The 13629-nt window shown below is 38.1% G+C and overlaps 1 long non-coding RNA gene across 1 annotated transcript; it reads left to right on the top strand.

Annotated features, from left to right (window-relative positions):
* The first annotated feature begins 1068 nt into the window (after positions 1-1068).
* Positions 1069-6349, top strand: LOC109143784. Its single transcript, XR_002044144.2, has 3 exons — positions 1069-1173; positions 5345-5429; positions 5967-6349. It is a non-coding gene; the product is annotated as an uncharacterized LOC109143784 (long non-coding RNA).
* The last annotated feature ends 7280 nt before the right edge of the window (positions 6350-13629 follow it).

Raw genomic sequence — 13629 nt, 5'->3', positions numbered from 1 at the left:
TTAAACAAAATAATAAAGTAGGACCTTTATTCTACAGTGTCAGAATCAGTCACGGAAAAGTAATAGTCATGCTGGATAGAAGTAAGTACAAATCTTCTTCAAATTTTTCCATTTTGGAATCTGCAGGAGGCCAAGTATTATTAAGAAAATAACAGGAAAAAGTGTAATCTAGAAAAATCACAGATCTGTTAGTATTGCCCCAGTATTTTTATTTTAGAACAATAGGTAAAAGAAAATAAGATGCAAAGATAAATGTAGAATAGAATACAATTCCGCAGTCTAGAAAAACAGGTTTAATGGCCTTGCTTTTTATGTTTTGTTTAGCACAACAGAACTTGCTGATCATCTAATCTGATTGAGAGTGGTTATAGAGTTTAGGATGGAGAATATGGATACTATTAATTTTAATATTATTAATGTTTTGCACTTGTAAACACACAAGCCAATATCCTCTTAGAAAAGGTGAAGTGTTAGTACCATCCTGCACTGCAGATTCATTCAGCATTATGTGGAATTTTGGCTGTTTGTGTTAGAGAACTATTAATACACACTGAAGCAGACAAAGAACAGCAGAATGATCAGAGAAAGGAAAGAATATCATGCGAGAGAGTAAACAAGCTCGGCTTGTTTGGTTTAGCAAAACACAGATGGAAGGAGGGATATGATTGTACTTGATAAATATGTCAAGGGAAATACCAGGCTGGGAGCTATTTAATCTGAGACTGTGTTTGCACACAGAAAATTTTTATAAAGCTGGCTATAAGTACATTTAGGACTGAGATCGTAAAATGCTTTTGAAATATGAGATAGTCCAGTTGCGAAGGACAGGAAGCAATAGATACAAATTGAAATGCAGAAGATTCCATTTAAACAAGAGGAAAAAAACCCCAATATTGTCAGGGTAGGCAGAGAGCATTCCACTCTAACCTCTGTAGAGTAGGACTGGGTAGTTACATGTATTCACCAAAGGAATTCAAGCGTACTCAGGAATAGATCACATGCTCTGAGTGTTTATGCCTATTTATCCCACTAATGGTCTCGATTTATTTTTCAAGTGGCTGCCTTGGTTCAAGACGAGCCAGAAGATTTCAAAACAGCACAACTCCCATCTATGGCAAAGGGACACCTGATACTGAAACCCATTGTCATATCTTTAAAGATTGTCCAGAGCAGGTAATATCTTGATTTGCTATTTCATGGAATTTGAGTTATAAAAATCGTCTTTGTTTGTTTGTTTGTTTTTTAATTAGTAGCATGAAATAAAGGAAAAATATTTGCTGAAAGACTTTAAGTTTTTATTTGTTGACTATAGCTTTTTACAACTACAGATTGCTGACAACAAGCCTTCATTTTAGGAGAAGGATCAGAGCAAGGAATCTTCTCATCTTGCTCCATTATTACTGTTCCAGAGGTAACACTGTAGACCTTAAAACAAAGAAAAGAAATCACTACAATGACTTTCTGAAGAAGATCAATGTTTATCTTACAAAAACTGAGGCTGTTGAAAAGGCACTAATTTTGTCAATCCATCTAAATTTTACAAAACTTTCCTTCTAGTATATCAAGAAGAAAACGGTGCTGTTCATTCATTTATGCACATGAACAGATGAAGAGTTTGCATGTGTGTGTGTATATATATACACATTAAAAAGTAAACTTTATATATAAGCAGTAATTTTTAAAGATGTAAATGTCTTCTTTTTTCATTAAAAAGTTATTTTGTCTTTGGTCATCAAAAAGAGTAATAAACCCATCCTTGTGACTTAGAGTCACAAAGCGACACACCATGCAGCACACTGAGCTTCCATTTCAGATTATTTTACCAATACTCCAGACTCTTGTGTGGTCAGGCAGATCAAGTGGATTATGCATTCACAGTTTTGCCCAGAGCAGAAAACAATCCTGCGCAAAAGGAGACAAATGCATACGAGAAATCTGGAAAAGATGCAATATACAGCTTTTTCTTTTCATTTTTTCCTCCTGCCATTGGCATCTTTTGTTTGAGGACTACAATCCTGTGAATGTTTGCCACAAATCCTGCTGATCATGTTTTCTTCCCCAGCAGTAGCTACTCATAACTTAATTTCTTCTGCCCTGGCTACAACTAGGTATCATTTTTTTCCTATAAAACACTGCTTATTTTATTTCTAGTTATCTAAACTGGGCTGTGCAGTGTGGAGTGAAACACCTATCTTCTACTCCCACCTTCTTTTCCTGTACAGCAGTAATTTTTTAGTTCATTCAGTTGATGTTTTTTGGACGTAGTCATAGGTTCAGTATTTGCTTCCCTGTAAGCCTGGTAATAGGTAGATGATGTGAAGGCATTTTTTTCCAAAGGACCAAGACTTAAGACAAAATTTTTATTTTCATGAGTAATCTTGATGACTTCAGTATCAGTTGGGATACTTGGGAGAAAAATTCTGCAGAATCAGATCCAGTTGTTTTGGGGGTTTTTTTGTGGTGGGTTTTTTTGTTGTTTGTTTGGGATTTTTGGGGTTTCTTTTGTTGTTCTAGAGATACCTTACTTGTGAGAATGTGACTACACTGATAATTTACAAAGGGTTTTATTTTTTATATTATGCTTTTTGCCATGCTCACTGAATTAAGAAACTCTGTGTAGCAACTCTGCATTCTAATTTCTGATTTAGATGGGCTCTATTTATTGCTCAGTTTACTTCATTCTAGGTCAACAGCTTTAATTAGAGTATTTTTAGCAGATCATGAAATACAAGTGCACACAGACATGGAAATACATTAACCAGTACAATCCCAGCACTAAGTGCTGCACCTCTTTCTTCCTCTAAAAGCAGAAACAGCTGTTTTTTTGTAAACATCACTAACTGTTTGTCATCTTTTCTTGCACTCACACTACCATTTCTCCCTGTCATAGCTTTGGTTTTATTCTACTTTTATTTCCCCTGTAAAGGCATATTTCTTACTAGTAAAACTTAATGAAAATTAGTCTTCAAAAGCCATGTTTCTGCTCAAAAATTTGTAACTATAATAGAAAGCTGAACTGAACAAAAGGCCTTTTCTAAAGTATTATGTTCCTTCAATATTTACCATGGACTAGAGCTGAATTAAGGTGCTTATGTTTCTAAATCAAATCAAACATTAGGGTGGGATGTGGGAATTATAATTTTGGCATGAAAAACTAGAACAACTGGATTTGATTAACTAATGTGATGGAGTTTTTTTTTTGGTTACCAGACTTGGCCACTTAAGACATGCATAGAAGGTCATATGCATGGGCTGGGGAAAAAAGAAAAAATCATTTCAGTTCAACAATAGGAACTGTGGTACTTGAATAGACCCTGGGCTGGAGAGTGAAATTTTTATACTTATGCATCCATGATTATTTTTCAAGTGGAGGCCATTGTCTGCTAGTCCAAGGCTCTGATAAATCTTCAGTTCCTGTGCTGATAGTGTTGCTGGCAGGACTATCTTGAACAAAATCCAGGCTGTTTGCACAATGACATTTTTGTAAGGAATCAGGAGTTACCATGCACAGCTCAGGTTTTTCTGGTACTCAGGTCTAGTTGCACCCACACTCTGCCATCCATAGAACCCATCAAGTCATGTGGCAAAGCAGGACAGCAATTCCCATACCCATGACCTGGGAGATGTTCTGCAGGTAATGTTTTGTACCAGGCTGGAATCTGTTTGACAGGGGCTTAGGAGAAAGGTTAAGTGGAGGACAAACTACCACTGCTCTCCAGCAGCAGTTAACACTGATCTTTATAGCATTTTATAGCAAAATAATATACATTCTGGCACTGCAATTAATAGATTCTGCATGACAAGTGATAAAAGTTATAAATTACTTCTCTCAGGCTTCATTTTTCCCTGCTTTTTAGTTAATATTACAAAGCCTGATGTAATTACCCATTTGGCAGCTCTCCTTGTCAGTCATCTGCTGATTCATAAGCCTGTCAAACAATATATTACACACCAGATCATCTGTGAGGACTTTGCTGGCACAGGCCAGGCACTGAATTTGGTTTTCAAGGGTATTCCAACAGAATCTGAACTATCCTCATGGTTCCTGTGCCAGTCCTGTCTCCTTGCTGTACACAGAGCAGTAGGATTTTAGGCTGCACTTCTCTTGTTGCCCAAAATGACTTGCACGCCTTTCCACTCCAGAAATCAGCCAGCTGTGCTTCTTTTGGCATTAGTTTGCCATGTCAGGAAATATGTCAGGTGCTGATTTTGTAGCTGTTTGGGGGGATATCTACAGGCAGTGTGGAAACGTGCTGGTTCAGCTTGGAGGCATTTAGCTGCCTTTGTTTCCCGTGGTTTGATAGACTTTACTTATTGGGGGGCCTGCTTCCCTGCAAATCCCAGCAAAAGGGTGTAAATTACAAACACACCAGAACCAGGGAGACATTTTTTCATATTTTTACTACTAAGTAAAAGGTAGAAAATTTTTCTGAGAGCCAATTATTGGCACACTGAAGTTCCCTCCTCAGCATATTTGTCTCCTTGGTGCACTTCCCTGCTGCAGCTCTCTTTGTGCAGCTCTGTGACTCTCTGCCACTGATCAGCCCTGCTGTGTGTATTTTGTCCTTCCAGGTAATTAAACACTGTCCAGATAAACAAGGAACACTGCTGAGGCCTACATCTAGGCTGAAAAATGTAACTGTTTTTACCTATTGTTATGAGGATTGTTCCTTATTGCCTTTTAACAGATCTAACTTCAAAGTATCTGGAAAAATATTAACTACTGAGTATTTTTGCATTTGTAGGAGTGTAGTTTTACAAATGATATTTTAAATGATAACTTATTTGCTGGCCATTTTACTAGTAGGGTGGGAGTTGAGAGGTGTTAAACATTTACTCTTCTTAGATTTATGTTTAAATATATGACCTTTTGTTCCAAAATTATTTTTCAGGATTTTTTACAGTTATTTTTTTGTCAATAAAATAATTAAAAATCATATATATATGCATATGTATATGTATCTATCTATATATAGATATACATACATATATAGATATAGGAATAAAAACTAGAATGACTTTGATTGGGCAAAGGAGAAATGTTTGTCCAGAAGTTACATGCAACTTATTCTGAAATCAGGAAAATTCCAAATATCATTTTCTATATTTGATTAATTATTAGCTCAATTTTCCTTAGAAGTCACAGAAACTGAAGAAAGAAATGCCAGAATCTCACAGAGAAAGGTATTTTACCTTTAATTCTAGACAGAATGCAGACAGAAAATGCTGAAAACCTTGGTAGGATATAATTTATTTATTTTTCTCTTTTTGTAATTAAATGTGGCTAACTTCCAAAACAGATTCTTTATTATTATTATTATTATTATTATTATTAATGTTACAGGCCAAAGAGCATCTGAAACCTCAAGTTCATATCTCTCTAGAAAAAGGACAGCCCTCAGAGACATCATGCAAACCACATGACAGAGGTAATTTTAGCATAAATATTAAAATAGTAGGTATTACCTCAGAGCTGTAGTAGTGGGAGTTAATTCTACACGGTATCTGAAAACAAAACATCACTTGGAAACCAAGACCATTACCTCAGAGGATGCTGAAGCTTCCTGTAGAAGACTGTTCATCTCTTTATTGTATTGTTTAGCAGTAGTGGATGTACCAGCATTAATTTTGATTAATGTTGCCAAGGTTAGCACTCCACTGATATGAATGAAGAAATTCAGGTTCATGCTGAGTCCTCCAGATATGACAGGACTAATGGGTTATAGATATAAAGGTTGCAGAAAAATGAAGGGCTGGATGGACTGACTCAAAATCTCAGCAGTTGTGCTTTTCTGCCACATGCCCCTCAGCAAATTTTTTGCAGGACATCTGGGCTGTATCACACTGCTTTTCTAATGCTGGAGGAGTAACTGACAGGGGATTAAGATTTTCTTCCCACTGGAAAATTCTCCATTACTGCAGCAGGTCATAATTAAGTCAAAATGGCATTCTTATTCTCTCTCCAGGAAGAAGCTGATACCCTGACTCCTGTGTTCCCTTCTTGCTCAAGTGCTGCTCCAAACCAGCCCCTTATGGCTCTTGGAATGGATGAATTCTGGTCTTTGTGGTGCTGGAGTTCTTTGTTTCCTGTGGCCTGAAATTTAGATAAACTCAGTTTACAAATTGTTGGAAGAATTTGGTGCTATGAAGTTGTCCAAAATAGTGGCAATAACAATTGAACATGTGCTTGTATTCCAGTGTTATAACTGGGGCAGTGAATTAAACTCATATATGTGGGCAAGAACAGAGCAGACAGTATGATCCTCTCTCTAAATGTGAAATTGATGCAGCTGGTGAGGGGTCAGTAGCTCTGACCGAGGAAGCTGTGACCGGTCCGGAGAGATGGTCCCATGAGGAATCATCTTCCTGAGGCTGCTGGCTGGAGGGCTGTCAGCTCTTTAGTGATTGTCAGCTCGTGATTCCAGCTCAGCTCTGCAGGGCAGCCTCCAGGCCAGACCAGAGAGAGACGAGAGGCCCGTGTAGCTGTCCCACACAAAGTAGCTTTATTAGTCTGGCAAAGGGGAGGCCAGGGATGAGCTCTCTCTGGTCTCACAGGGGCAGAGGGCTAGATCTCATAGGGATACAGGGGGTGGGTGTCAGAGGGTAAAGGCCAATGGGTTACAGAGGATCTGCATAGGGTCTCCCAGAATATTCTGGGTCTGTCTTCTCGCCGTAACTGAAAAGTGGTTGCCTTCCCAGGCGAGTCTCGCTGGAGGTTAAGCACTCTCCTTATCTCAGCAGGCCTCTCTCCATGGCAGGGGCTGGGCATACCCCACATGAAATAAGTAAGAAATATGTGCCAAAGTTTTCCTCTCCTTTATGTCAAAGAAAATGGGATTTGTGAGCGAAGTTCCAAAGACATAGTTCATTTCATTACAGGGCTGAGCACTGTAATCTATACTTTTTTTCCCACATAAAGCTTAACAAGTCTTGAAATGTATCTCATAGCAGATGACCACGACCCAAACAATAAAAATACAGATTAGAAATTAGTTGCATGTGTCTAGCAATGAGGGTTACTAACACCTGGAACACCTTATCTAGTGATTACTTCTTAGACTACTGGTTACTTCCAATATTGAAACCAAGTTAAATCCACCTTTGATTGAAATACTTGAATTTTTCATGCCTCCCTGCATGTGAAAATCATTGGTTTATTGTTGATATATAAAAAAGATGTCCTTTCCATCAAGTCAGATTCTGAAAAATTCATGAGAAGAAATAGCATTTCATCACTCATGTGTGCACCTCTTCTGCTTTTAAAAATAATACATCTGATTCTAAAGAGGAGAGTGCTAAATTGTTTGCCTACTCCCAGTATGTAATATCTTCTTAGAATGAGTGAAATTTAAAATGCAGAAAGTAGTTTTGCCACATGGGAAAATGCAACCTGTTTTTAAACTGACTAGTGTGGTCCTGAGCGGTTACGAAGAGGATTCCCTTGCTACAGAATGCTCTCACTCATTTTAGCATTACTATTTCATCTTACCCTCAGCAGACTTTTCAATTCAGCTGTAATATCTGTCATAAGTTGAACTTTAAGTTCTGTAGTTGGGCTTTACCTTGTAGAATATGTTCCTGCCTGCTTCTGTACTGCTTTGGCCTCACACCTATAATTGATGGTCTCGTTTTCACTTTGCCATTTCACTATTCTACTAATTAGCCTTTCTTCTTACCTAGGGGGATCTTTTCACTTTATTGATACTCCATTCACAGCAAAGCTCAGCTGAAAAAAAATGTTTTCTTCTTTGCCAATGCCCAGACATTTTCTTATTTCCTTTCTGGGTTTTTTGGGTGTTTTTCACATGTAAAGAAATGCCTTTATAAATACCTTTATAAATACAAAGTGCCTTTGTCTTTTATGCTTATTGTAAATCATTGATGAACTCCAGTCAGAAGAGTGGGAGCACTTTATGATCACAAAGTTAAGCTTGTTACTTTTTGGTGGTTTTTTTCATGTTCTCTGACAAACCAAGACTTTTTTATTGAGATCTGTTCTTGTGAATCCTATTTCAGGATTAAATTTGTTATGCTGTATTTGGATATTCCTGGAAAGTACTTCATGATACATTTTAGGAATCTACTGTCAAAATGCAAACACATTATTTTTATGCATTCTGCAGCATTAGACACCAAATGTGGCAAAGTCATTCTAACAGACTTGAATTCAAGAGGCATCTGCTTTTTGCTGTTTTGGCATGAACATTACTTTTAGATACAAAGGAAAAAAAATAAGGAGCTGCTGGTAGATTTCAAAGAAAGTTTAAGTAATGGGTTCTGATTAAGCCTTGAGAGTTTTGCTTGACACTTATATTTGATGTCATCAACTCATTAACTGTTGCATTAACATTAGCAATGAGTTCCAGTGTGGCTTGAAGGAAGGTGAGCTATTTTATTTGCCATTATCATTGATTTCCATGCACAAGCAGGAGTGTTACTGAATCAAAACCTGTTTGTGCAAGCTTCCTTGTTACTTTTTCCTTCTTGGGAGAGCATTATTAGCTATATTTCTAGTGCACATGGCCTGCTGATATTCCTCACAGGAAATTCACTTTTTATACATAGGACACAAACAATGGTCATGGGCATCAATAGGAGATGTTGTGTTTGTTTCAATGGACTTTGGATTAGGGTCCAGGTTTCTCTAAAACTGTATTCTCTCTGTTTTCATTTGATAAACATCTCTATAACAAAAGAAAAAAGAGAGCATTTTCAATACTGCTGTTCTTATTAAAAGATGTGCTTCACACATCATCCTGCTTTCCACAGCTTCTCCTGTTGTATTCCGTTTTGGCTCCTTCTTACTCTTTGGAGTTCTGTGGGTGTAGTTCTTGTAGGTGAAGTGGAGAAGTGGTGCCAGCTATTGTGGCATTACTGGCCAGCGTCTGACAATTTGGCCAGCAATGCCACCTTTGAAAATAAATACACATTTATAAGCCTCAAGAGAGAAATTCCTGAACAAAATTAATCCACAGATCATACTGACATTCTATTTTTCCTGTGGAGTGCTTCCCTTTCTTGATCTGTTTGTGTATTCTGTATTTCATCACCAAGACAAACATCTTAAAACCAGATTTGTAACAGTCTCCAGAACACCTTCTATGTTCTCTATAGAATAGATTTGCACTTTGTCTTCCATGCAAATTTTTTTCGTTCTGCTCTCTGTAAAAACATTTAAATAGGTGCTTCCTTAGACTCTTTTTCCTCCACATCTCTTCAAGGCAGTTCCTGTTTGTTTCTCCCGTCCTTGGTTTGCGTTTGTTTTTGGAGATTTACCTAACAAATGCAGTACAATCTAACATAAATAGTTCCCTAGTTTTCCTTTCTTTCACTTGTTTTTCCATTGGAGGGACATTTATGGTTGGTTTCCTAGCTCATTTCATGTCATTAATTAAATAACCTAAATTTTTTAAAAAATGAAATGTTAGAAAGTTTAATATTCTGTCTCCCTTGCATGTCTAAGATGCTCCAGAGATGGACATTTTTGCTGATTCAACACATAGGATGGTTTTGTACAACCTGGGTCTTTCCCTTTGAAACCCATTAGGAGTTTACTGATGAGTTCAGACATAGAGGAGTTTTTCCAAAAAGCACATGAGGAGGAGGAGGAGGAGGGAATTGTACTGCACTGAACATTGTTGTGCAGCCTCTGGGTGCTGCAGCTCAGACCTGGGAGAAGCCCTTACAGGTGGGTGGGTGGCTCCCAGGGCTGTCCCCTGCAGAACTCCTATATGGCACTGGTGAGTACATTTGAATTTTAAAGGTGTCAAGGGGACGACTAAGGCATGGAAATTATTCCATAAATCAACTCCAAGAATCCAGTTTACAGACCACGGAGTTACCTGACTTAGCAGTTTTATCTAAACCATTGATTCTTGAGAGCTTTATGGATAATTTGCTTAAATCAAGGTTACCTTATCATTATGGAAACTTGATTAATTGCTGCAGTATTTCGGCTTTCTTGAAACATATTAATCCTAATAGAGGCACCTTAAGTACCAAAGCCTTGACAAATACCTAGTGTTGTGTATACGGAACATTAATTTATGATACCGACGTTGTAGCTGTTACATTCAAAGACACATTGTTTCCACCAATGGGTTTACTACATCATTTTATATAGTTTGTGACTGGCCTAGAAATGTGTATAATAAATGAAATGGAATACAATCAGATACTCAGGGATATGTTGTGCACTGCTTGTTAGAAGTGCAGCACAAGACGAGGAAGAAAGAACTAAAGTTGACTTTGATTGGAACGTAGGCGGAGTAGTGTTAGATCTGCTCTCCGTGTAGTTTAAACAAAGTAGAAAAGCAATTTATAACTAAATACAGTACTGTGTGTACTTTTCTGAAATTGCAAAATAGAGCTGCTGGCGTTCTGAAGTTCAGATGTAAATTGTACAGTGTCTTTGTCTCCTACTCATTTCACTTAAATCTCTTCTCCCAAGGGACCAGGTGGCTCAGGTCCTTAACAATGAGACCTGACACTTTTCCAGTTTTTGGTGTTTCTTTTCTTTCTGGTGACATGTTGAAACCATTCTAAAACAATGCTTTAGTTCTGGAATATCACTCAAAAGAAGAAACAGTTAAGTGAGTGAATGCTTTATAAATATTCAATATTAATATTTTCCTCCTCTCTCTCTTAAATTTGCTACCAGTGGTAAAACTGGCAGGTTAATATTCCCCCTGAAAGTCTGTCACACTGCTCCTGTCATAAATGACATCACATTTCAGCGAGATGGTTGCCTTCAGCGCTAGATTCAGAAATGTCTGTTCTAGCTGCCAGCTTGAGCAAACAAATTTCATAGTTTTCTATTGACAATCTTTCTTAGCTTGTTAACTTCTTGACTGTTCAGCTGAACATAATGGGCATCAGTTCTCATAGCTGCTCACCATTTTACTGACATGAAAGACAGAAACACTTGGGTTTTCAGCAGGAGCCGAGCAGCCAAAAGCAAAGCTTCAGAAGGGTAGGTACATGAGTGATAACAAATACATACACCCACTTAGAGCATTTAGCTTTATAGGGTAAATTTACAAAAGTGCACAGGTTTACACATGAAAAGCAGGAGACTAATGGACTTCAGATGCTTAGGCACAATTTATCAGCCTCACTAAGCGCCCACTTGAATCAGAGGCATCTAAATACCATTTAAAATATAGCCCTGAGCAATACAGTGCTCCTTTGATCCCCAGAATAAGTAGAGAGAGCCTGAAGGCAGTTCCATACCACTCCGATTATTTGAGGTCCTAGTGATTTGTAACCAGTCACGACACTGCTCCTCCTTTACACACACTCAAGAGCTTGGGTGGCTGGTGGAGAGGCTGCTGCCATGTGCTGCCTTTGTGCTGTGGAGAGCCTCACTGCAGAGTGCCAGCTCAAGGGTCCTCAGGGTTGCTTGAAGCTGCTCCTCCTACAGGAGAGATGAAATTCAAGACAAAATTCTGGTCACAGATGCTGAACACTCAGAAAGTAGCAAGAAAAGTCTTGGTGTGTGGTTATATAATCTTTATATGCATAAAAACATACTGGTTTTACAAGGAGTGACAGTTTTATGAAGATGTCAGCTCAGGCTTAGTATTGCCAGTATCTAAAATTCATGCTACAAAAATCATGCAGTTACCATGTTTGCAGATTACATGGAAGAAAAGCTCTCTCTCTCTCTCTTCAGTTTATTATACGACTCCAGAAATGGGTTCACTGATAAAGCTAAACTACAATCAACACTATGAAGGGTTTCCATCCAGTTAGGCATTTTTAAAAAAAATTAGGAGTGGGGAAAAATGTCCTGAAATCTATGGCCTACATCATCTGAGATTTAAGAAATATCAAGTGAATGGAAAGTAGAGGTGGTTAGGCTTTATTTGGAGCCTACTTTTCCTCCTTCTTGTCCATGTTTCTGTGTGATCCTGGCAGTCAGATAGAGATCCCTGGAGAAAAGGGCATCTGTCTGCTCTTTGTTAAGAGCAAAGTTCCAGGCAGTCTCCTAGCATGGGATTATAAGGCTCTGTTTGGATTTCATTTGGCATCTAAGTGCCCTGCTCAGAAATCAGCAGAGTGTCTACATTTAATTTGAGCACATATATAAATCTTTACTTTAATATAGGTGCAATAATTTTCACATGGGGTGTGCAAAAATGCAACTTATAGATAAGTGTTTTTAGGATAACACAGAATTTAATAAAATATACAAGGTAGCTAGTTAACCAAAAGGATTCTTTCAAATTTAATGTAGCTGTCTTAAATTATTTTTTTAGTTAAATTTTAGAGGCCAAGTCTTTGACTTAAATAATGTTTAATCATATTGAGTCTTAAGTATTGTATAAATGATCCATGGTACCACACAGAAGTTAAATCTGGGCCTTACCCTTTTTATAGATATCCCAACTATAGCAAATCACACATCATTACTTCAATGATGGGGTAATTGCAAATTTTGTATTCCTTATATTTAATGAGGAATTACATTGTATGGGGTAAACAACTGAACATTTCAGTTCTCCAAAGATGATAATGTGTGTTCTTTCACTATACACAAATATGTGGGTGTGAATGACAGGCTCCTACCATCAGGAGTCTTCAAAAAGTCTTGGATTATGACACGTGGGAGGTATTTTTTGTGATGATAGTAGTTCTTGCTACATAAATACCTGTGAACATTTCTAGACAAAGAAAAATAATAATTCTCTCTGTGGGCTTTGGGGTAATGTTGCAAGTGTTATGTTGGCCTGAACTGTTAGACATCCATGTGAACAATACTGTCTTCAAATAGAAATTTCAGCAGTTACTGTTCTGTACACAGCTGGGACTTCTTTCATCCCTTGAACTTTTTGGTTTTCTCCTTCATTTAGGTTTTCACATTGTGATTATCACTGCAGGCTCTTTCATCCCTTTGACTGCCCCCAGACTGTCTGCCACCTGTGGCTGCAGCTCTTTGAGAGCCAACCCTCCAGATACAGGGATTGTGTTCATAAGAGAAACGTTCCCCATCTCCAGACCAATGTACCTGGGGTTGAAATCTGTCCTTGCCTGTTGCCTGTGGGCTCCAGAGTTCTTGTGTACATCAGGCAGAACGGTGGAGTGTGAATTCCCAGCATGGAACCTGCCCCTAACTAACCCCTGGCATGAATATTCATCCTACTTAAATCAAGACAGCTTGTCCCACTTTCTGTCAGTGTTCCCTACCACAGTGGCAGTCTCATTCTCACTGTGGAGCACTGTGCAGTCTCTTTCCTTCTCAGGCAAGCCTGAAAATATGATTTTTAGCAAAAAATGCTGCAGACGATTGAGTGCTGAGGGACTTACCCTCCAGGACATAAGTGCTCACAAGCCAAGGGGAGGGAACAGCTTGGAAGTCCTGTGTAGCAATCCTTTCCAACACACTGAGATATTTTATTTATGAAGAACAGTAGTCATGAATGGCAGTTTAAGCATTTACTAATCTGCTTAGCTCAAATGCTAGGACATTTGAATAACTTGCCATGCCACTCATTCCCCAATGAACCATAGGTTTATAGAAGGAAAAAAGGAAACTCCAAACAAAAAAATATGCCCAGGACCTTAGAGTTCCAGAGCTCAGTGTAAGCTGAGTAATTCAGAAACTGAAAATGGCCACAGGAAGGACAC

Source organism: Corvus cornix, chromosome 3 (assembly GCF_000738735.6).
Source record: "Corvus cornix cornix isolate S_Up_H32 chromosome 3, ASM73873v5, whole genome shotgun sequence".
Classification (NCBI taxonomy): Eukaryota; Metazoa; Chordata; class Aves; order Passeriformes; family Corvidae; genus Corvus; species Corvus cornix.
This window is presented reverse-complemented; position numbering and strand designations above follow the sequence as displayed.